Source organism: Limulus polyphemus, unplaced genomic scaffold, assembly GCF_000517525.1.
Source record: "Limulus polyphemus unplaced genomic scaffold, Limulus_polyphemus-2.1.2 Scaffold1250, whole genome shotgun sequence".
Taxonomy (NCBI): Eukaryota; Metazoa; Arthropoda; class Merostomata; order Xiphosura; family Limulidae; genus Limulus; species Limulus polyphemus.
In genome coordinates this window covers 232,859-243,573 of record NW_013666860.1, presented here as the reverse complement: position 1 = coordinate 243,573, position 10,715 = coordinate 232,859, and the positions used below count along the sequence as shown (strand labels likewise).

General features: G+C 33.0%; 1 protein-coding gene and 1 long non-coding RNA gene across 4 annotated transcripts in view; one reads left to right on the top strand and one right to left on the bottom strand.

Moving 5' to 3' along the window:
* LOC106462785 (abnormal cell migration protein 10-like) overlaps positions 1-10,715 on the top strand; it is a 79,598-nt gene that overhangs the window by 29,552 nt on the left and 39,331 nt on the right. The gene's annotated exons all lie outside the window — the stretch shown is intronic.
* Positions 3,053-8,517, bottom strand: LOC111086608. The gene is made up of 2 exons (XR_002611354.1): positions 8,331-8,517; positions 3,053-3,212 (listed from the first exon to the last, which is right to left on the bottom strand). It is a non-coding gene; the product is annotated as an uncharacterized LOC111086608 (long non-coding RNA).

Sequence of the window (10,715 nt, the reverse complement as noted above, 5' to 3'; positions counted from 1 at the left end):
CGGAGCACCTATCAATCTCGGATGGAACACCCAAGCTAATCATTCATCTTCACATAAATCTTCGTCATCACTAGAATTGTCGCTACTATCTCTTTTAGTTCCTTGAACCTTCGCTTCATCCTCTTCTAATTCCCACAGAATGTCATCATCCGCCCCATCCATTGCATTGGATATGCAACATTTTTTGAAACCTTTAATGATTTTCGATGATAGCTTCTAGTAAAAATACCTAACAAAATTGAACGTGCGCGAATATAATGCGCAGTTAATTTTTGGGGAGGTATTTGGAAGAAAAAAGTGCGCAAATACGGTAAAAGTACTATAACTTTCTTGGTCACAAAGTAAAGCCAACTTTTTTCGCAGGTTTTTAAGACCGAAGGAGATGATTTAAGAACCTTTTAACATCAAGCTCGGCAATTTATTATCAACTGTAAGTTAGGCTTAGAATAATAGTTTAATTATTCGAATCGTTGAAGTCGCTCCTCAATTGATTGTGGCGTTCAAAAGAAGACATTCCGAAACGAGCGAATGTTAGTGATATTAAAATATAAGGTGACCCACATTACTTCATAAATGAATGGGGTTAATTCCGAACATTTAATTTTCAGTGAGTCTAACAGGGATGGGGGCCAATATCCATACGAACATTGGTTTGAAAAAAAAAATCAAGCAAAATGTTATTCGTTACAGCAGTCAGTTAAAAATGATAAAATAATAATAAAGAAAAATGTCGCCATATCTATCATTTTGGCGCCACATAGCTTCAACGGTAGTTTAACTACAGCTCGTTCACCTTTGAGTTTCGTTGTTGGAGTACTGGTTTTAAATTGGTTTTTATTTTTGGCCGTCGGTCTTTGCGAGCTCGTATACTTAGATGCATGATATGCATCTCACATCATGCTTTTCATACTCAGTGTTTGCATAATTTATCTTGTTTGTGACTAGAAATTATTTATTTCTTATGTACCATTTTAATAGTATTTCTCTCTTAGTTTTTAATTCTACTTCTCTGTCAGATTACATAGTGAAGTTTAATTGGGATTTCTTTGAATTTGCTGAACTTTTCAAAGCAGTGAAAATAGACGACTGGTTTGGGTTTGAGCCTGTTTCAGTTCTTTGATCAGTAGACTGTTTATCTTTATTGTATATTCATCACATGCAATGCTGATAAATTTAAAATGGTAAGATCACAGTAGGGTGTCATATGCATTTCTCATGCTGTACATTACAGAATCTTCCCACTGTGTTATGTTTTTTGTTTAGTACACAGCTACACAATAAACGATCTGCGCTCTGTCCACCACAGGGAATCGAACACCAGATTTAGGGATGTATACCCGTAAAATTATCGCTGACCCACTGGGGGGGGGGGGTGCTTTATGTTTAATGTGGCTTATCCTTTGACGTGATTTAAACAAAAACCGAATGTATTCAATGTTTTATTTTGTTTTTCGGATATTCGCTCTAAGCTACCCAAGGGCTATTTGCGCCAGCTGTCCCTGATTTTGAGATGATAGATCATAGGATAAGACGGCTAGTCAACACCAACCACCGGAAACTCTTGAGCTACTCTAATCTATTAGTAGGATTTGACCAGCACTCTTATGTAACGCTACCACGCTCCGAAAGTGCAGTGAGCGATTTTTTTTTTTCCAATAACGGATTGCGAACATTTGATCTGAGAGTCCACAGTCCGGTACCCTAAACACTAGGCCGGCCACGTTCGGCTCGGATGGAATGTACAGCGATATAAAAGATCGAAAATCAGCATTAAAAAAGAAATTCTGCTAAAAGGAACAATCACGGAACGTTGAAGAAGGATGGAGTTTGTTTTAGAGCAAAGCCACATTGGGCTATTTGTTTGTCTCCACAGGGGGAATCGAACTCCGGATTTTAGCGTTTTGGATCCGGAAACGTACCGCTGTCCCAACGGGAGACAGGAGGGGGGTAACTGTTAGAAAATGTAGCATTGCTCTAGTAATATTTTTGATCAAGTAGAAGATACATGAGCACTAACCATTAGCTAAGACGTAGTGAAAGATAGATTCAGTCTGAACAGAGACGACAAAAGGGACTGACGAAAAGCAGTAACAGGAAAATCAACAAAAACGCTATGTCGTAGCACGAGTAACCCAAGTAGCCTCTTCACAGGAAAGAAGAAGTATTGTTAAACCTCACTGGATTGTTATAAGCTAGGGAAATCTATTCTTAACACTGACAAAATGTTACAGCTTCGAGCCCTTGGTTGTACTTTGGGATTTAAAATGATTTCATCGTTACGTTGAGAGTCTAAAGACGAGAATAAAAATCAACCAGTAAGTTGTTTCAGAGTATACGAGATGATTTTGAATGGTATGAGTAAATAACATTGTTCACAAAACTATAGTGTGTTAGAATTTAGCGTGAAAGTAGCTGTACGAATTAGCTGTTTTATTTGCACGATAAACCAAAACGGAAGTTAAATATTTCTTGAAAAAAAGTTTTTAGTCAAGTTGTACAAACCTATGCGGGATTGTCCATGTAAAGACCTAACACACTTTAGTTTAACTGAAATTGTCTATACAAACAACATGTAATGTTCGTCGTTTTTCTATTTTATAAGGGGCTGATAGTGACATGGTGGTTAGCGTGCCCGGATTGTGAATCCTAGAGTTAAAAGTTCGTGTTTATATTTTATCATTATTTACTGGCCTCTTGCGGTTTGCAGTAAAAAAAAAAAAGCAAAAAAAAAGACAATAGTAATATTTTTAACTATACCTTGTTTTTGTCAGTTTGATGTAATCTTTCTCTCTCTCTCAAACACACACAATACTACTAAAGTTTATGGTTCTCCAGTTATATATTCAACTCTTAATCTAACGGAAACATGCAGTTATGTTGCCTAGGGAACAGAGAGAGAGAATAGCTGCCGGCCAGCCACATACGTAGTGCAATCCAGTGTGTATACTGCTGACTCTTATTATAACAGCTGTCTTTTTTATAATGAATGGAAAACGTACGTGATGGATCTGTGGACAAGTACCGCATGGTTAAGAAAGAGAGACAATTGTGCTATGAAATTCAGCTGAGTGTACACTTCTGTTTAATAAATACATGCAGGTACAAAAAAAAAGTAATTGGACAGACTTCCCCGACGATTCTTGGCTTATTGGAAAGATGTCTGACAAATCCAGGGATGTTTCATGGCAGTACACTTTGTGGTTATGGTATCTCTGCGATTTGGAGTGGTTTAGGATAATCACAATGTAATTATAGAAAATAAAAGTCACGTGAGATTAATTATTTTAGATAAAAGTAGTAGCTGTAAATCCTTTATGAAAATATTCTGACTACACGTAACTCGTACTTAATTTCACACACTTGTTTTTACGAGTTCAAGAATTTCAATGTTTTTATTTAAATTCTGTAACAGTAATAAGCCAGATATCACAACAAAAAAATTCATTAATTATCCAATAAAATTGAAAATATATTATTTAAAAATCAAAAGTAGAAATAGTTATTAATGAAAAACAAAACTTTTAATTTCTACATTCGTAAAATACTCAACCCTCACCAGACTATTATTACAAAAATAAGAACCATAAACCTCCACCTAAAATAGTTCAGTAATAATAAAGCAGCTATTCTGTAATGTAATGAAAAGAAAAATATTCTATAAGTAGTTATATAGGGTATCAGCATTTTAATAACTGTATTTTGTAGTATAATGGAAACTTTCCCGCATTTTGTCTTTTTTTTTTAGTCCTGTAATAATAAGGTTGTTATGAAAACTATTTCATCAAGAAATGTAATACAACAATTAATCACTAAAACTGAACTTATATCGGCCTCTGAAAAAGAAAAAAAAAGGCACCAAATACAGACCTGCCAAATCTTATGATTTAGGTGTAATTGTTCCGATTTTCTTTTTTTTTTTTATTTTACGCATGTACGAATTGTTATTTTATGAATTTATGCGAAATTCTGAAATTTTTTCACCGACTTCTTTTTCTACTGATATTTTTCTGGAAATAATTCAACGCCCTCCGCTATGCTTGAAATAGTCTATTAATAAAACGTGTTGTAAGTAGTTAGCGTCTAGGGTGCGCTGATCGTTTTTTGAGAGGAAAATAGCGCAAAAACGTGGTTTTGCTTCGTCCCCAATGACGCCAACAAAGAAAAAACAAAATTTTAGAGCAAGCGGAAGTTTAGGTACGAATTTACAGAAGATTTCCTAAAGAAATCCTAGAGTCCTATTACAGGGCTTTTAATCAGTAAGTAGTACACTGTAATTATTAAGTATTAAATAACTTTTTTTTTTTTACATTTTTTGCTGTTTTTCCCTTGCCTCGGTAGGGTTACTATTCAAATTTAATTTTGGCAAGTCTGCAAATATAACAATGTTATGTCTGCCATAATAAAGTTTATATAACCATAAATCTAAGAGTTATCATTTACATTGTTTTTGATAATTATTGGTAGGTACCTTTCACTGCAGTACACGTTATGCAGTGTATAGCCATACCTAGTAATAGTAGTATGTATACTCTGACAATTGCACCTAGTTACATAATGTGTAGTTAACTATAAGAAAGACGTTTATAATTATCGTTAGGATATGACGCTCCTCCTAACACTTGTTAAAGTCCAAAATAATTGCATCGAAAAAAAAGATGAATAATTAAAATTAATAATTACCATTATATTTAGCTATTACAGGAGTAATGCAAGTTTTCAAAATTGACAGATGTGAGATTATATAACCAATAATTGACCACAAATAAACACATGAATAGTGATGATAGTTTGTAATTAATTCTGTAATATATCTGTAAATTTGTTATGCAATTATCGTGTTTTGTTTAAATATCTAAAACTTGATAATTTGAAACTGTATAACAAACATGGGGACGTGACTGTAATTGAAGAATTAAGAATCATATATCTGACCTCAGAGTGGTTCTAGGTAAATTTAAGAAGTAATGAAAATTATATTAGGTTTATTTTATGAATATTTAACTTGCTAATTTAAATAATTGTAAAGGGCAAAGTTTTAAATATTTTCTTTCAGGAAGATGCTATGTTGTAATTTACATAAACTCTTTTCATCCTTTTTTTTCTGGCTATTAAATGAATAAATATATGTTGTTGTTGTTTTAAATTGACATAATTACTTTACTCTGCAAAGGAAAGGGAAGATCTAAGCCTAAATAGGAAAAAATCATTGTTTTAATAGTAACTAATCTACGTGGAATTGCCTATTTATCATAACAAAATTTAATAATGCATCATACCACTTAAACATGAAGGCACATTTTGGTTATAAATATTTAACTTAATGTTAATTTTATCAGTTATCTTAATGTTTCTTGCCTAAAGTAATGTTACTATAAACACATGAATTGTAAATTATGTGGTTCTTTTTTATGTTAGGTAGCTTTCCAAATGTGGTATAACAACGTCATTTCATATGAATTGACTTTTTCTAAAAAATTTGGATGGCTAGCACTACCTTTTCATCCTAATCTTAAACACAACTTCCTTCTTCCAGTGGTTGTTAGTTGCACTCCAATATGCATTCTTTTCTTTTTAGTCTGTTTGTTATAAAATGTATTTTTTGTTTCCCAGCCTGTCTTTATCAAATGTAAATAACTAACACACAAACAAGACTATTTTTCATTTTGATAAATTGTTCTATATTTGAAAACAATTTTCTTATTCCAAACATAATTTTCTCCACAAGGACTTCTGTTGATCCCTTTTTTATTAGTCATTGTTAGGCCTTTTTAGTGTCTGGTGTATATCCTTGAGCTTTGGGAATGAATGCAGTTTTAACTGAATATTTGGCTTATCAACTTGTACTATCTTGTCATTCACCGAGATGAAATTAAGTGGTTTCAACTGATTTTCTTCAACTTTTATACCAAGTGCAGCTTCAAACATTAGATAACAAACATGTTTGAGTAAAACAACTGAAATATGCTTGTACATTTAGACAAATGAGCATATGTAGCAGTTGCAAACTCCAGTTTCAGTGTCAACAGAATATATTTCAGTTAAGTCAGATTCATTCTAAATGGTGAACCATCCTTGAAGTGAAAGATTTTGCACAGCATCTTTAGAAATATTCAAACCTTTTGGAAGAAATTTCCTTTTTAGCATATGTTTCAACACATGCAACTGTAAGTACATTTGATATTTAATGATAATAAGATGTATGAAGAATAATGTGATGTTGAAGATGGTTCTGAGAAGAGCCACTAGGATGATACCTGGGATTGTCCTATGAGGAGAGACTAAAATCTCTACAGAGGAGAATGGTCAGAGGGGATTTAATTGAGGTGTTTAAGATTATTATGGGTATTGATAATATAGATTCATCAAACTTTTTTTGTGCTTAGCAGTGAAAACAACAGGGGCATAAATTCAAATTTTGGCAAATCATAGGAGTCATCTGCAGTTTTCAAACAGGGTGGTTAGGTTTTGGAATGAGCTGCCTTCAAGGGTGATGAAGGCAGAATATTTAACTAAGTTCAAGAAAAGATTGGATGAATATATGAGTAGTGAGGAGTTGTTATAGTTGGGAGCTGGAAGGGACATTCTTGATGGGCTAATAAGCTCCTTTTTTGTCCCTTTAAAATTTTATGAAATTTATGAAATAATTTGTAGTTTTAGTGTCACTTGTTAATAGACCAGATCTGTCACAAAGTGACCACTCACAATATCTTTCCCCCATTAGTTCTGTATACACTAAGTAATGTTGAAAACATGTAGCAATCTGGCAGTCTTTTAATATCCATGCACCTAATCTTCATTTTTACTTATCATTTGCATAAAAAAGGCACTTAAAATAAAGTACAATATTTGTTTATGACATATAACCTAGTTTATCCCTCGACTCTTAACAATCAGACACATAGTTTTTCAATATGAAATTGACAAAACAACAACATTCAAGATCCCCATGCATCCTGCAAATCCTGAGAAATTTCAAAGTTAATTTCCATGCCTAGAAAAGTCATGGTAAGTGGACTAAAAAAATATCCATGGTAAACTATGACTTTATGAAATGTTTATTAAATAAAATTTAAAAATAAATGAAATGGCACATGGATAGGATAGATATGAGGGATGATGCAAGGTCATGAAGTGTCAAGAAAAATGGCAGAAATGTCATGGATTATTATTTTTAACAAAGGGTGATAACATAACCCTGAACACCATATTTCCTGAAGTGATCTTTTAACTTTCCAATCATCATTTACCATAAAAAAATTTATGACTTTTGGGTCCTAAAACATTTCTCTGAAAAAGAAGATTAATGTTTTTCTACTGCATTCTTAAACCATTCTTATTTTTCTACATTAGTATATTAATGAAGTCTAAAGGAAGGCCTTAATTTGTCCACACCACCTCTAACATCCCCAAGAACCTGTTCATCACTGTTTCATGAGTTGGTGTAATTCACACCATAGGAGTACAGAAGCATATACAATATATTCTTCTGACATCTGTTTATTAGGGCTTTTCCACTGCAAACAGAATTATAACCATCTAACACAGACACAAAATTTTCAATTTCATGTTGAAGGAATACAATTGCTCAAATCTTGTAGTAGTATCCTGATGGATACTTTGGTAGGTAATCTGTACATAGACACTTAAGGGCAAAGGGCATAGAATATCCTTATCTAAGTCGTTTTAACTCTAGGATTGTGTGTGTGTGTCTAAAATAGGTTACAATTATTTTGATAGAAGATCTAGGCATTGTGAGTATGATGTCCTGCCATAATTCCAAATATAATTTTGTTTATGTAAAATTTTAATTAAATGGAGTATACTCTCATTATACTTAGTATATAAACTAATTAGTTTATGGTTTTACGGCGCAAAAATATTAAGGTTATTTGTGCCAATTTTGTCATTTGGGAAAATAATGTACACCGGGAAAACCGAAATAACCTACTCTTTCGCTTAAAAGTTAAAGTTCCGCTGTATCCTCCTTTACCAAAGATCGAGTCGAAGACTTCAGTGTTGGAAAACCAGTGACACAGGATATAACTATCTAGTGTCATTAAATTTAAACTAATTACAAGTTGGTATCTCCTAATTAATGACTAATTCACTTTCTGAACTCCTCTCGTACTAACAATGGGACTAAATCCAACTCCGCTCTCACAAAAAGTCACCAGTCCTTCTCATAGTCTTATAACTTATAGAACTTAGAATTAGTTTTAAAATAGGCTAGGAACTGTTAGTACTTTTACTGTTTTAGTTTTGTATTTAGCCTAAGCCCAGCAATGCGTAAAATATCTGCCAGTAAGTTTCATTATATAACATTCACTCACCATTGCTGTTCTCTTGATTTATAACTCCTTTGAATTTAAATATTATTTAGTGACGTGCTTTCAGAAACCAGTAAAGAATGCTTGTAGGAGGTAGTGAATCTCTAACAGTAATAACGTTACAAATACAAGTTTCCGCCATTTTTTAAAAAACACGGTAACGCGTAGTCGTCTGCGTACCTTTAATTTGTTACGGTTCGCGTATGACGCATGTGCGCAAGGGGCGGAGCTTGTGAACGAACCGAGCAGGGTTAACAAATATGCTATCTGCTGTGATGTAACTGTGTGAGATGTCAATAAAAAGACTGCTGTTAAATTTAAATCATAAAAAAAGTGTTTGACAAGTATGGATGATTGATTGCACCACTTTAAACTGAAACTCGTAAATCCATCTTTTCGTAACCAAAATTATAATTTATTTTAATACATAGTCATAACAATCCAATAATACAAGATTATTAAAAATTTTTAATTTAAAAAATTATAAAAAAATTACAGAAACAAAATAAGTAGCTTAAAGCGAAAATGCACTCGCACAAAAGTAAACAAACAAGTATAAGGTTTGAGATATAGTGTTGACATTATTTCCTCAAGCTACAAATCCCTATTTTTACTTTATGTCTAAAAGCTGTAATATTTAAAAGAGTCAAAATAGGGATTTGTTCATTGAGGAAATAATCTCAACACTATGTCTTAAACCTTAAGATTATTTTTTACTTTTTTTGCGATTGCATTTTTCACTTTAAGCTACCAGTCTGGTTTCTGCAATTTTTTGAAGATCCATATTCCCCCTTTGTAAACGAACACTTTTTAATAAAATCGTCTCTTTAGTTTTTGTTATGTCCATCATGGACATAAATCTGTATAATATTAATAAATGTCCTATTTGAAACAGTTTAGTTGAATGAAATACGTAGCTGGTTTATGATGTTCTCTCAGGAAACAATGACAACCTTTGATTGACTTCATGCTGACTGGATAGACATTGCTCCTGATATCATTGCCACAATGTTATCATTGATAGTAGTGCTGCATGCAAGATCACTATGATGCATGGTAATCAACATACCACATGTTATATAGCTACTATATTTATACGCTGTAGCTAAATGGGGGAGTCTGTAAACACTGGATCGGAGGGACTACTGAACTATATTGGAATAATGCATGGACTGAATTTTATAACCCATGAGTTGTATACATGCAAGTTGGCTTTATAGTTTTTTTAGTTGTAAAGCTGTATATGTATAGATAGCCATACGAATTTTTAAAGTTGTATAGATGCATGTATACGTATATTCAATGGAAATATAAGACAATTTTGTCATAATATAATAGGATATCTATATAAATAAGCATTTTTAACATTTCTTATAGTTTTTATATTTCCCCTTCCTCTTCCTTTCTGTTAGCCATATTAAGGCCAGTCACGGTTTTGGTGCAGCTGGCCAGATTTCCTCTAAGAGTGACGTTCTATACACTCCACAAGGTCGAAAACGGTTAACTAACAATGACAAATTGGTTATATTAATATACCTTTATCCCGCCCATTTCTGATGGAGTTTGGATCGTAACACTTTTACGATCCTCTTCCATTGTGACAACCCTAAATTCTGCATACTTTATCTGAAACTAAATATTTTCTAAATAAAATATATAGCTATAAAATTTCTGTCTCACTTTCGTCATCTCCTGCTTGCATGGTTCTATCTTTTAAAGCAAGGCTTGTGGAAGTCAACTTTAACGTTTGTATAACGTTTTAGACGTTTGTGAAATATGGCCGAAATCGATCATGCAGTAATAATAATAATAATAATAACTGATCCTGTCAACAGTGTCGTGTCTGAAAGGGTAGGAACTCTATGTATAAATAACTGATACGCGACATCAACACAGTTGCAACATTAAGTTAATAAACGCTATGGTACATGTGTTATGTCTGCCATTTAAACATTAAATTGCACCCACGGCCTGCACGCAGCTACATACATATGCATGTAGTAGATTATGAGGCTCCATATAAACTACAGACTGCATTAATTAAACCGATTGGGTGTCAACGGTTATACAGCACTTTTATTGGCTAGGTACTTAAATAAACTTAAAAACTACCCGACACAATGCGCAATGATGCGTTTAGCAATATTGCCCAGATTTTACTACAACACTCGCAGCCATTTTTGCTGTAGGCCGGTGGAAAATATTACATAATGATAAAAAAAGAACAAATGAGCGATCCCTATTATGAACCACTACCGTGGTTTATGAAAATAAGGTAAAAGGCAGAGAATATTGAGTTTAAAATATATATATCAACGTTTTTGTACACGCGCATATAATATATATATATACTGAGTGGTCACAAGTAAATAGACGCCTAATTTTTCG